Below are 14,766 nucleotides of genomic sequence, written 5' to 3'. Positions count from 1 at the left end.
CCCCACCCCAGTCTCCCTTAGCCTGCCACCTCCTTTTCACAGTTTAGGCATTACCATCATCCAACAGCATCCATCCACCCATCCATCACTGGGCTAAATGCAGTGCCCTTCGTCTGGATTCCTAGAGCATCATAGCCTTTGCCATATTTTTCAAAGTGTCCATTTTATGTTCCTGTCTCCCTCATCAGATCTTGATTTACTTGAATGAAGAGACTGTTTCTTCTTCATTGGTATCTCCAGCACCTCATCTGATGCCAACACCTGTAGATGTTCAGTAATTATGTGCTGAACTGATCTGAACTGAAATAAACTAAACTAATGTTTAGTTTAAACCCTAATGCCCTTAATTTTCATTTTGGAGAAAAAAAATAATCGTCTACCTTTGTATTCTTAAACTGGGAAAATTGGTTTTCTCCTTCCTTTTTAAACACTATTTTCTCTTTTAGAATATGATTCTTCAAGACTTAAGACTTTCCAGAGGAGGTAAGAATTTAGTAAAATGTTCTACAGAGGTTTGATATTTCTCTAATCTGTTTTATTTTCCAAGCCATTTCGGACTAGAAAATGATTCTTGGTATCAGTAACTGAAAAAAAAGAGCAGTCCAAGTCTTTAACTCCAAGCACTTGAGGAGCATAGTGAAAAACACCAGAGACTATGGGCCATGTGGGTGGACTCAGCATGGCCTGAGTGCTCTGACTCCTGGAGAAGCCCCCTTTAGGGCACTGTCCCACCAGCTCTAGACAAGATAGTTTTGAGCCTTTAGTTAACTGAGTGGAAAAAGACGTCACACTTTTGTGGGGAATGGGGAGAATGCCACCATCAGATTTTTCAGGACCATCTTAGGTGCAGTGTGTGGTGAGAATTCATCTTTGGAAAGCACACAGAGGGTTCTGCCATCAGGCCTTTTAGAACACCCCCAAATCCACTGTAGGTAGCACTTAGGAAATGAGTAAACGGTGGAGACTGTTTACCATTCCCTTGATTGCTCCAGGGAAGATTTATGCTTTTTTTAAAAAGTGAAGAAAAGAAAAGAAAAAGAAGGGTGGGGAGGAGAAGAGACCATTGTTGGCATCCCAGGTTTTTTAAAGCTGTATATGATCTCACTGAGCAAATAAAATAATTCCAGGCAATGCAGTCCTTTATGTAGAGGCCAGCAAACTCAAATGGACCCATGCACAAGGTAGCAGGTAGACTGAGCACTGTGCCATGCATTCCAAGCAAGGAATGTAATGTTCAATGAAACTTGGCTCAAATATCCCTACATTAAATATTTTATTGGGTATAGTATTTATACACACTCTGGTGAAAAATCTTGTCTTATAGCTTTCCATTGACCTTTTCAGATAATATAATCTCTGGTTCCTCGGAACCTGGATTAAGAATTTTAATTTGACAATTCAACCAATCTTAGAATTGCTGTCATCAAAGATACTAAATTTTTTTAATATGGTGGTAGAAAAGACATATGTTCTGCTTTCACTTCAAGCTACATTACAAAACCAAAAATACACCTCCTCCCTAGTTCAGAGAAAGAGCCCTAGACTAAGTGCAAACCCATAACGTGTCAGGACAACAAGTTCACAAAACCAGTTCATCCTTTTCTGAATCCTTGGCTTAGTACCAGTAGAAAGTGTAATGCACTGAGCTACATAAATATACTCCACCAATGTGTTAATATATTAATGACTTGAGAAATACATATTTAGACTTCATATGAGTAGGAGTGATTCCAGAGTCTGAAATATCTTATTGAAACATTTGGCTATAAAAAAATAACAGAAAATATTTACTATGAGAACATATTTCTCATCATCTTGTGGATACTTTGGTATTAGATAGAAAGTCTAAAAATTCCTAATCTCTTTTGCTTTCTTATAAAAACCTTATGGTTAGCATATCTTTTTAAGAGAGCAGAAAAAGACTTACAATACGCTTATGGCAAAACTAAAACAGCTTATTATCTATTTCAAAAGATACTAGTATAATAACACACACATACATATAAAACTTCTTTGTCTATTTCCTAAAATCAAAATATTATGAAAGAAAGAGTTCAGGATCTTGAAAATTAATCAATGCACTCAACATCAAAATTCTAAGTGTACAAATGTTCAGCAGGGAAATGTGTTCAAAATAGATAAAAAGTAGTTTTCCAGTAATGTTGACAATGCAAGATTATTGTGATATTTGCAAAAGAGAATTTCAACAAAAGAAGACTTGCATATTTAATTCACTAGCTTTAATTTCTCCCTGAATATAATGGAGATTAAATTCATTTGCATCAGATTTTGGTGTTAATGCTGAAGAATTTATTAGCCCCTTTTCCAGCACTGTGTTAGAAGTACTTACTTTCTTTCCTCTAGATGTTCTAAGATTTTAACCTCACGGGAGTCAGGAAGTTTCAACAGAATATCAGTGTAAAATCACCAATCTCAGGCTTGGATTCCTGGGGCAGCTGCAGCCAGATTTGTTGTGTGTTGTCCTAGGCACCGGCTGTGCTGATAGTTGCAGGGGGAATGTCCTCTATTTATCTAGGCATGGTGAACTGCATTAGGTATGAGTAAATAACAGCCAAGGTCTAATAGCCACTGCATTCAAAACATTTACTGTATGAAAGTTTGTGCTTGACTGGCTCAAGTATGCTTATTATAATAGACTAAGAAAAAAAATGCAGATGGTATATGGTTACAAAAACATGGTGGCAATTGAAAACTCTGTAGCCTTTCTTTATTCTGAAGATCACTACCCACCTCCCTAACTACCATTGTCTTTGTTCTAAGAAGGATGGCCATGTTAAGATCAAAGTTCTGGGCCTGTAAGATGCATCATGTAAAAGGCAGTCTTCTTGGTTGTCTATAAAATGACAAAGAAAACACAAATAGAAATTAGTCCTTTGTTTCTTATAAGAAAAACAGTAGCTGTCTATAATTAAGGACCATATGTTTTCATTAAAACCTGAAAAATCTAAATTTATAACTTCTTAATAAAAAAATTCCAACTTTGGCTAACACCCCCTAATTTCATCACATAACTGGCACAGTTTTAGATTGGCTAGTTTCTGCCCAGTTTTCTGCAAATATTCAAAAGCAGCAGTAACATTTCCTTTCTTAACGCAAAGGACTCGGTCAAGGTCTTTCATCAAATCATTGAATCTATTTATCCAAATGTATCTGTCCAGATTCTGGTCTCTAAACGCATTTGAATCTAAGCCACTCAGAGATCTGACGTTTTATGTTTGCATATCAGATTATTCTGCTGTGTTGTTAAAAGTACATCTTCAGTGAAATGAAATTGGATGATTTCTAATCTTTTATGTTCAAACTTTTTATGTTTTAGAATTCTCCAAGGAAACTGGTATAATTTTCAATGGTAGTGCATTTCATGGTTTATAGGCCTCAAAATCTGGAGTTCTTTCTTAATGATTTCTGCAGTAATGACTGAGGCCTTTTACTGTCATGTACACAGGAAACGCAGTTGGTTTGGGGATGGGAGAGAGAACAAGTCATGACAGGTAAAAACAAATTGAAAGAGAAATACTAGTAATGTTGTTAGAAGCAGAAACTTTCTAATTTTCTGTTGTTATTGAGCCGAAAGTGATATGAACTAATGAAAGCAACAAATCTCGGTGTGGCATAAACATGGGGACTAAAAACATAAAAGGGGGAAAATAAGAAGTCCTTCTAATGAGGTTGCAACATGATGAGATATCATCATTTTCAAAAGAAGCTGAACTTCCGAAGAAACACACAGCAGTCCCACCACTGCTGTTCTCATGGGAAGTTGTTTTGGGAAAGAAGGAAAAGGAAAACTGACAATATTCTAGCAATGTGAGGCGCCTGTGTTACGTACTCAGGAGATTTAACTGAACAGAAGGATGACAGAGTAGAGGTGTTCATATCTACCTTTATTAGCTTAAGAAATTTAACATTTAGATTCACTATCCATGTTTATGTGTTATTTTCACCATGTTATTATAAATATAAATATATGAGAGATACATTCTCCGAGATGTACACCAAACTCTTAATGGTGACTATTTCTGAAGAGTGACGTCGTGGGGAATGGGATGGGGGAGGACTTCCACTTTTTAATTTGTATGATTCTGCAGTTTAATTTTTTATGTGTGTGTATTTTACACAATAAAATGTATACCTGTTTCCTTTGTAATTCATAAGCAGAAACTATGATATACCCTATGTTTTAAAAAACCCAACCTGTCCTGGCCATCCATGCTAAGAATTAATTTATGCTGAGCTAGACCCTTGTGGTAAGTTTAATAACTAAAACCTCTTAGCTTTAGTTATGTAGTGAGTATTTCTCTATCACAAATACTTTTAAAGTGAAATTCTAACGTAATATGAACAGGTAATATTGTTTCTAATGTTACTGCCTTTTTTTAGGAATAAAAATGCAGCACACCACTTGACTCAATCACTGCCTGCCAGGGGATACATGATCACAACTCAGGGTTTACCAATTTCCCCAGGAGCAAGCCATGGGCAGGGAAACTTGGGGACTTCTTTTGCTTTCCACGTTTGCACTTCCCAGTGGACACAAGTGATGGAAAATACATGTAAGCGGGCACAGAGCCTAAAGGACTCACAACTGACACTATTCAAGGTATAGCATGAGCCAGGGGTTAGAGTTGCCATGACCAGCCACTTCTATCTTGGCACCCCCATCTAAATCCTATCACCCCTCAAAAAATCATCATCAACCTATCTTCCATTTTGGTGCCAGCCATACTGGTAGTCATTTCATATGCATGTCATATACATTGTGTCTAAAAACAGGACTTCCCTGGCGGTCCAGTGGTTAGGACACTGCTTTCACTGTGGAGGGCCCGGGTTCAATCCTTGGTCTGGGAACTAAGATTCCCACAAGCTGTGGGGCGGGGCCAAAAAAAAAAAGTAATTCACCAAACTCTCATCCTTCACAAAATGTTGCAGACTAGATTCTCCAGGAAACAGACCCTAAAACAGAAAGCTGTGCACTGGATGTTACAAGGTGTGTTCTTGGGGTCAATATTTGTACAGATGTTAAGGAATTAGGTAGGATCGGGCAGAGGGGGCAATTGGGCTCCAAAGAAGTCCCAACAGAGCCTTACCCAGTCCTGCGGGGGAGCTCTGCAGCTGGGATGGCCCTGCAAAGCTGTCCAGAGTTGAAGCAAGGTCCCCCTTGGAAACCAGTGTTTAGACGCAGGCAGGGGCAGCACCTTGGGTAAAGTGGCTCTTTTCAGCCCAGTGCAGTGACCAGAGAGGGACGCTCACTCAGCTGCGAGAAGCCAGCATCATACTGCCAGCAGCAGGAGGCGCTAGTGCTTCCATCCTGAAGGGTGGATGGGAGCAGTGCTCGCAGCGACCAGCGTACTAAATACATCAGCCTGTTTCTACAATAGAATGTTGGAACGTATCTGTAAGACTGAGAAGTTGGCACTTATTAACTGAGATTTATTCTGTCTGGCTCATTTGTACACTCTTAATGGGCCACCATGCATAAATAGTCTCTAGTTCATTCATTCATTCATTTAATTTCATTCAATTAAAAAACTGTAGGTTGAGTACCTACAGTATGCAAAGCACTGCTTAGCTCTGGTGGTAGGAGAATGAACAAGGCAAAGTGCAGAGGAATGATAATCACATTATAAAGTATTTATTGAGTTTTTACCTTGAGGCAGGCTCTGTGCATCTCATTTTAATTTTCTAACAACTTTGTAAAATTAAATTCTATTTTCATCTCCATTTTGCTAGTTGGGGAGACTCAAAATTGGAGGGGTTTAGTAACTTTTCCAAGGTCACTCAGCTAATAAGGTATGGCACAGGGTTTGAGCCCAAAGAGAGTAATTCCAGAACTGGAGCCCCTAGCCTTTCCATGAGGGAAAAGTAACATAGAAAGACTATCGCAGTATAAAGTGATAAGTGCTGAATGGTAACAGAGGAAGACAATCTCGGTGTAAAGTGGTAAGAGCTGAGGAAGAGTGTTAAGCAAGAATGTGCAGGGAAGAGCAGTCCAGTCTGGAGACCTGGGGTGATGATTAGGATCATCAGAGCGAATAAGGGTTAAAGAGCTTTCCAGGCAGATGGACTACCACAAACAAGACAAGGACTTAAGGTAGAATTACAAGTAGTTCAAGGTTACTAGAGCATAAAAATGCCAAGCAGGGAGCAGCAGTAGGTGAAATGGGGCCAGGTCAAGGTGAGTCGGCTGCGCCCTGCTCAAGAATGTCTACTTAGGGACTTCCATGGTGGTCCGGTGGTTAAGACTCTGCGCTTCCACTGCAAGGGGCACCGATGGGGGAACGAATATCTCACATGCCCACGGCGCGGCCAAAAAACAAACAAACAAACAAAAAGAATGTCTGCTTAATCCTAGAGGACAGAAAGCTATTCAAAGGTTTAAAATAAGGAAGAACAAGGTGGGATTTGTGTTTCAAAAGATCTCTCTACTTAGTGGAGGACGTTGTAGGGTGCGGTGCCAACCTGAAGATGGTGAATGCTGTGGGGGGGAGGGAGGAGAGTGAGAGCACTGATGGCTAGAAGCTGACCAGGTCCTTGGTGGTGTTGCTGACTCACACAAGGAATCAGAAGGAGCCTTCGGTGGGGAGAGGGAGGGTTGCACTGTGATGAGGAAAGGCTAGAGGACAGATGTTTAACTCAGGTGAGCACTGTGTTTAAGGAGGCTACAGAACATACAAATATATATGACCAGTGGGCAGCTGGATATTCAAATTGGAAGTGCAGATGAGAGACGGGGGCCGGATGTAGTTGAGAGACTTATTAGAATGTAAGTGGTAGTTAAAACTGCAGAGCTAAAATGACACTGTGGAGGTTTTCTACACTGCGAGCAGAAGACAAGGACAGTGGTAGGCTGAGGACCAAACCTTCGAGAAGGGCAAGAGGAGGAGACAGGGTTTGAGGACAAAGGGTTGGAGAGGGCAGAGGACTGCCCAGTGTCAGAAAGAAAGAGAGAGAGAGAGCACTTTCCAACCAAGAGAGTAGTTCCAGTGTCAGAGGCAGGTGATAAATCAGTTCAGTCAAGTATTGGAAAGTGTTTATGGGGCTTGGCAATATGCCAGCATTGCTGACTTGTCCAAGAGCCCCTCTTGGAAGTGGAGACGGTAGGAATCGAGCACCCCGAGGTGGAAAGGTGAATAGGAAGTAAAAGGGGAGAGCTACATGGCATTGACAATTCGTTCAAGAAGGTTGAGGGAAATGAGTGCAAGATGGGAGCTACAGGGAACCCCGTGTAAGAGGGTTGTTGCTTTTCTGTTTTGTTTTGTTTTGTTTTTTAACATTTCCTAGATAACTAATATATGTCAGACACTAGGAAGATAATTTTATCTTGAGATCTGGTCCCTGCCTTCAAGTTACTCATAATCTAGTGCAGGAGACAGAAACATGAATAGCCACAGAAATATGTGATGAGAGTGGTGATAGGAGTGTGATGGAAGAACCAGGGGAAGAGGGAGGAGAAAGCCCTTGTGTCTGCTTAGAGGTCAGGAAGTAGGTGAATCAGCAGGAGAGCAGCAGATGATCAGCAGAAAATGGAACAGCTGTGGGACAGCACGGCGCAGTGTAAAAGATGGGAACATTTGCTGAAATTAATGTGCGGTGTGGCTGAGCGCAGGAGAATGGTAGAGGCAAGAGATGACACTAGGAAGGTAAGACTGAGTTCCATTTACCGAGGGCTTTGCTTGCCGCATTAAAGAATTTAACCCTTTTCTAAGTAAGGGGGGAGCTGACTGAGGGGCTTGAAGCAGACCAAGTAATATGAACACTAGTGTTTTACAAGACCCTGAGAGAAAAGAGGGTAGCCTGGAGGAAGCAACTATGGAGTTAGGAAGACAAGTCATGAGACCACTGCCATTTATGCTGGGGGAGTGACTAATGTAGCCAGGACGGAAGTGAAGAGGAGGAATAGATTTGAAGGAAACTAAGAGATAGAATGCACAAAATATGATTATACTTATGTGGGGTGGCAGAAAAGGAACAGTAAAAGGTCATTCCAGATTTCTGAATTGGTGGCTGGATAGATGTAGAACCTATAACGAGAAAGTTTTAACGTTTATAAAATATAATGAGTTTGATCCTGAGATGCCCGTGTGATATCCAAGAGCACAAATATCCAAGTACCCACATTATAATGTTGAATTAAAATAAAAGGATAGGCAATCATCTGTGGTTGCAACCACATACACATGTGGAACTGAGACATGAGTTGTGCAGATGGTGGAAACATGAGGATTCTCCCCCTCTATTTTCTAAAATGTAATTATATTATTTTTACAGCAAAAAGAAGTCCATCTGTGCTTGGCACAGCTAAGAAATATATAAAGCACATTCAGTAGATATGATTCTATTCCACGGGAGCCTATAAATCTTTTCTACTCTAATGACCTTCAGCTCAGTGTACTTTGGAAACCAGGCCCTGAAGCTTTTCCCTCACTCTCTGGATCAGCTAAGCCTCTGGAATCTTAAATCCTGTGTTCCACCCTCAGACCATAGCTGCCTATCTTTCTAGCTCCTTCATGCCTATCATTCCCATGATATGTGCTTTTCAACTTCATCAAAAGCTCCAGTTCCTTACAACCTCAACTTGACATCTCCAAATCTTTGACTCATCTTTTCCAACTAGGATGACTGACATAACTCCTTTTTATATTTCCTTGTCTAAATTCCAAAGACTTGCTCATCCTCCCCCACCCCCAGATGCATTATATTGGGAGGACATCTAATCTTACAGACATACTAAGATATTAAACCCCAATCAGGAGGCAACTTTGACCACTACTTACGTTAGAGATTGGTAATTGCCTATCCCATATCCTTCTTCCTTCCTAAAAGAATCCAATTTTCTTCAGCATGACAATGTGCATAGCCAAAGATTATACTTCTCAGATTCCCTTACAAATAGAGGTAACCAATGAGATATGTGTAGTAGTCATCTGGGTAGGGGTCCCACAAAGATCTTTAAAGGGAGCTGACTCATCTGGGAGGTCTGCTTCCTTTTGTCCTTTCCCATTTCTTCCCTCTTCAGTACTGAGATATAATGGCTGGAACTTCAGCAGAAGTTTTACAGCCATGAGGAAACCTTTAAAAAGTCTCTGCATGCTAAAGATAGTGGGACAGAAACATAGAAGGAGCCTGAGGGCATTGACAATATTGCATAGTTACTATATAGCCCTGGACTTCCTGCTTGTTTGTTTTATGTCAAAGAAAATAGACACCTCCCTTTTAAAAGTCACTATTATCAAGTAATTGTTACTAATGATTTGACAATTCCTAATAGACACACTACTTCATTCATTCATTCATCAACTACCATGCATTTGCGGACTGCCTGTTCCGACTTCAGCATTATTTGAGAAGTTTGGGTAAAAACAGAAAAAAGTATAAGAATAGTCTTAGAGTATAAGTAAATCCCTATTTCTTCTATTTAAGGGAAGACAGATATATCTTAAAAATCAAGATGAACTCCATGGCAATCTAGATTTTTCAAACATGCTAAAAACTATGGACAATAAGCACTGTGCATTATCAAAGATGGCAGAGGGAGAAGTGGGACATAGTGATTGAGAAAGAAGGTGATGAGGTCAAACCATTCCTTCTCAGGCTGGAAGGAAGATCATGAGCAATGGATCAGGAAGGAAAACAAAGCATACTTTCAGGAGGTACTAAGCACTACGGTCTGGCTGGACTCATTCTGCTGTGAGCCCTCAGGTAAAACGGCCATCCTCTCTGTTCTGGTGCTTTCCCCCTTGCAAAACCACATGTTTATAACATGCTTAGAGGTTGTTGGGTGAACTCGGTACAACACTGCTGGTGACACAGGATTTTTTATTATTGTACCACACTTACCTTTCTTCATAAGGTTGCTATAAGATTAACAACTTTACACGGCATTAATATTTCACAGACCTTCATGTCTTCATGTCCTAAGTTGTCTGCTAATGCCTATGGGGTTTGTGCTAAACGAAATCGCCCTTCAAGGTGTACTTTGTGGGGGCCTCCCTGGTATGGCCTCCTTTGCTCAGTGCGTGTGCCTTACCATGTTTCTGTCCTGTTGCGCTGTATTGGCTAATGTATCATGTCACTAAAGGTTTTGTTGTAATCTTTTACCAAACAATGTCATGAGCAGAATACACTCATCTTTCTATGGTCACAGTTCAGAAAGCTACACTGCTATTTAGTCACTTAAGTGACCTGTAGGCAATGTTTAACCATCTGAGTACCACTGATATGACAGTACAAAAACTGACTACAGTAAAAACAAATACATTTCTATTTCCTCCTTTTCTCTCCAGTACGGATCCTAACTTGTCTCTAAGTCTTTAGTTAACTGACCCTACTCCTCAATTCCTTCTTTTCTCGTGACTCATTTCCTCTCTCTTCAAGTCTTTAATAATATTAAATGGCACTTTTCAGATTTCTTCTACAGCCATGTAGTATTTCAGCATAAGGCTAATCTTTCAGTAACTCAGTGCCTTGAGTAAAGGCCTTAACCTGCACAAACACTTAACCTGCTTCAATTTGACAATCTGACTTCATTTTCTAAAACCTGGTACTGTTTAAGACAAAAGTATCATGGGCTGTGTGCTGGGCATGTCAGAGACCAAACTTACTTAACCTGTGGAAGAAACATCTTTGGGGAGGCTCTTGGGAGATGGGAGAACACAGATCTTTATCCATCCTGGCTCCAAGATAAGGACCGATGATGTGCCCTCACACTGACCTTTTTTTTTTTTTTTTTTTGCTCCTGACCTGGAAGCAAGTGGCAAAGATTAGGGTCCTCCTCTCTAATTGGAAGGCACTAAAGCCGATCATATTCACCTTGCAGAGCAATCATTTAGGTAACGGCATTCTTTTCAGATGTCCCCCATGAAAAGCCAACACGAAGGGTCTTAAGTTCTTGGATAAGTTTACCAGCTTCAGTGTTAGATATGATGGAAAAATCCTGTAAACAACATTTAAAGGCAAACTCTTTTATTTATTTATTTATTTTTGGTACGCTGGCCTCTCTCACTGTTGTGGCCTCTCCCGTTGTGGAGCACAGGCTCCGGACGCGCAGGCTCAGCGGCCATGGCTCACAGGCCCAGCCGCTCCGCAGCCTGTGGGATAGTCCCGGACTGGGGCACGAACCCGCGTCCCCTGCATCGGCAGGTGGACTCTCAATCACTGCGCCACCAGGGAAGCCCAAAGGCAAACTCTTTTGAGTTTGGATTACAACATTATTCAATTGTATTCTGCGTATTCCTATTCAAGTTCCTGCTACAAATGAAAAGTTAACTATTCTATTGTAATGGAAGCCCACACCAGCTGTGAGAGGAAAATTCACCACTTTCTACCACGAAGATTAGAGGCTGTTTCTAGCAAGGCAAAAACCAGTTATTAAAGTTTTCTGGTTAAAGACTGTGTGTGTTACTGGGGATGTGTAAGCAATTAGCTCCTGCCGTCACACACAGGATACATAAAGTGCACTGTAGAAGGTGGGCAGGAGCATAAGTACAGCCCTATTTATCTACCCCTAAATCCATTTTCTTGCCTTTCGTCTTGCTAACATCTACCCCAAGACACCCCAAATGAGACACAAGGAATTTCAAACCCCTTTTCACAGAGAGGCAATGTGAATTCAGGATCTGCCCAAAGTGCTTCCATCACCTACTGGCTGTGGATCATGAGCAATTCACATAAACTCTTTGAGCAGCAATTTCTCTTTCTACAAAACAGTGTGATTGGGCTTCCCTGGTGGCGCAGTGGTTGAGAATCTGCCTGTTAATGCAGGGGACACAGGTTCAAGCCCTGGTCTGGGAAGATCCCACATGCCGCAGAGCGGCTAGGCCTGTGAGCCACAACTACTGAGCCTGCGCGTCTGGAGCCTGTGCTCTGCAACAAGAGAGGCCATGATAGTGAGAGGCCCGCGCACCGCGATGAAGAGTGGCCCCCGCTTACCACAACTAGAGAAAGCCCTCGCACAGAAACGAAGACCCAACACAGCAAAAATAAATTAATTAATTAATAAACTCCTACCCTCAACATCTTCTTTAAAAAAAAAAAAAAAAAAACAGTGTGATTAATACCTACTGTGCAGGTTATTGGGATATTTAGCAATAATATACATAAAGTATCTGGCATATAGGCAGCTTTCAATACATGATAAACATTGCTGTAAATATATAACAAATCTCCGTGTTTTCCCCAAAATACACACACACACAAACACACACACAACAAAGGTGGGGAGAGAAGAGAAGGGGTTAATAATTCTATGCTGTTGAGAAAGGAGAAGCCTATAGAAACATATTTTTGTTATTTTATCATTTCACCATTTCAGGTTTAATATAGAAGTTACCTGAGCTATGGATTTTATCTGGGCATTTTTTTTTTTTTTTTTTTTTTGCGGTATGCGGGCCTCTCACTGTTGTGGCCTCTCCTGTTGCAGAGCACAGGCTCCAGACGTGCAGGCTCAGTGGCCATGGCTCACGGGACCAGCCGCTCCACGGCATGTGGGATCTTCCCAGACCAGGGCATGAACCCGTGTCCCCTGCATCGGCAGGCGGACTCTCAACCACTGCGCCACCAGGGAAGCCCTGAGCTATGGATTTTACACTGAGTCAGCTTCCATCCGGAGGGATATATTACTTTAATTTCCCAGAGAGTGGGCGAGACATTTTCTTCAAGGGAGAGGGAGTGGGAGAGATTGCCCATCAGTCATAACCTCCCAGAGACTGACAAGTCTGAGTCCACCCGACCTCGTTTTGCAAGAGCTTTGGTAATCCACCCACAGAACGGAAAGAAGTGGGAGGGGAGATAACATTCTCTCCCTCGTTCCTCATCCCACTTACCACCCCCGACCATATATACACATCATTCTCCATAACACTATCTGCCTTTCCAAGGCAGATGAACACTGCAGAGAAACAGCAGGGAACTCCTTTCTCAAAGGACTACGGCCAACACCTGCCACTTCGCCATGACTCTGAGGGTCTATAGTGGATGCAGATCTCCCTGCAGGCTGTGCCTCTCATTCCCCCCGCTGCTGGGACAGTTGCCTGCTGTTGCTTCACAGTCCACTCCCTCCCCTGGAACGGCTCTCAACCAAAAGGAGCTGCCTTGCTCTCCTCGGGCAGCCTGCATCCAGTGACCACTTGAGGTAGGGATACTAAGGCCCTGCACTGTTGCCTCGATTCAGGAAGGGGATCTCAGCTCTAGAACTTCACACGGGGTCTGCTGAGGCCTCTGTCGCAACTGCATCACAGTCCAAGTCTGTCCCCTCTGAGTGGATGCTGACTCTTCCCTGTTCCCTCAGTCCCTGATAGGGGTCCCTAGGAGCTCTCGCCAATGAACTCCCTGCACGCATACCTCCATCTCGGAGCCTATGTAAGAAAATCAGTCTACAATGATTTTGTAGACCGTCAATGTCCTTTGACGATGAAGGACAGACTCTGGTAGGACCATCGGTGAGGCTCCTGACAATCCACTAATCACGTGCACAGCTGCTCAGCGAGAACCCAGAGGGAGCAGGGGGGTGCGTGCTGAGAGTACCTGCCCACCAAAGGCTTCCTGGAAACCTGCGTTTACCATAGACGCAGCCTAGGGGTGGGAAGATAAGCACCTGGTTCTAGAGCCAACTGCCTGGGTAGAATCCCACCTCTTTGCCACTTGCTTGGGCATATGACCTTGAGCAAATTCCTTAATTTCTGTGAAATCTGAATATATAATAGTACCTATAAGTTGAATATATTATAGTATCTACCTCATACAAATGTATTTAATATTTATATTTATCATACATATATATATATATATATATATGAATCAAATAGCACCTACCTTATAAGGCTGTTTAAGAGGATTAACTGAGCCAATATGTGTAAAGAGCTTAAATTAGTCCCGGCACATGGTATATATTCAGTAAATGCTAGCTGTCATAAAACATTTGGAGAGTCCATGTGTGTATCTTTATTTAGGAACACCCAGGTTACCAGAGCACTTGCACATATTTATCTCCATCCTTCAAGAGAGTAATTTCTTGAGAGCCAAGATAATGTATTTAATGATTAAATAAATACTTATCCACACATTCATACATTTATACACATCTATGTACATGTAAATGCGCATGTTTATATGTAGAGTACGTGTATGTGTCAAGCTACCTAAAACTCTATTTGTTTTATTTTTATAAGAATCTGAGATTGTAATGACCCTGGGCAGAGTAGCTAGAAAAAACAGAAGTACAGCTCCATTGAGCTCTCCAGGGGTCCACACTCTCCCCTGGGGCTCTGATGCCTCACTTTGAGAAGGCTCCTCTCTAGCAAATAAAGGAATACATTAGAAGACAGGACCCTAGATCTTGGCCTGAACTGCTCAGGCCCATATCTAAAGATGTACCATGGAGACAAAGGGTTATTTCTGCTTATCTGGTGCCTGGAATTGTGATGGTTAATAACCATTTTGATTTGGAGGGTAGTAACTCTGACAGGTTATACTCATGAAAAGCTTGAAACAGAGATGATAATACCTGTGGGTGTCAAAATTAAATCTTTCTTAATATTAACTTCACTTAAAGCACCCCTAGGTCAACAAGTTGGTGGGTGACACTGAGTTAACAGAAAGTTCTTTAGCCAAATAGTTTCTAAAAACATCAATCCATTCTAAAAATAGGGAACCCCTATTACACATAGCATGCCTATTTGGTGCTATTTTTTAACCATTTAGGGAGACATTACAGTAACATCATAAAAATTCTAAGTTGGAGAAGATGCA

The 14,766-nt window shown here is 41.6% G+C and overlaps 1 protein-coding gene across 1 annotated transcript in view; it reads right to left on the bottom strand.

Moving 5' to 3' along the window:
* LOC307060466 (uncharacterized protein) overlaps nucleotides 1-14,766 on the bottom strand; it is a gene marked incomplete at its 5' end in the record, with an annotated part of 303,642 nt that overhangs the window by 246,932 nt on the left and 41,944 nt on the right. The window contains one exon of the mRNA XM_079714967.1: nucleotides 2,752-2,854. The remainder of the gene's footprint in view (nucleotides 1-2,751; nucleotides 2,855-14,766) is intronic.

Source organism: Hyperoodon ampullatus (genome assembly GCF_949752795.1).
Source record: "Hyperoodon ampullatus genome assembly, chromosome: 11".
In the NCBI taxonomy this organism is placed as follows: domain Eukaryota; kingdom Metazoa; phylum Chordata; class Mammalia; order Artiodactyla; family Ziphiidae; genus Hyperoodon; species Hyperoodon ampullatus.
The sequence above is the reverse complement of the archived record's forward strand: the minus strand, read 5'-3'. Positions and strand labels throughout refer to the sequence as shown.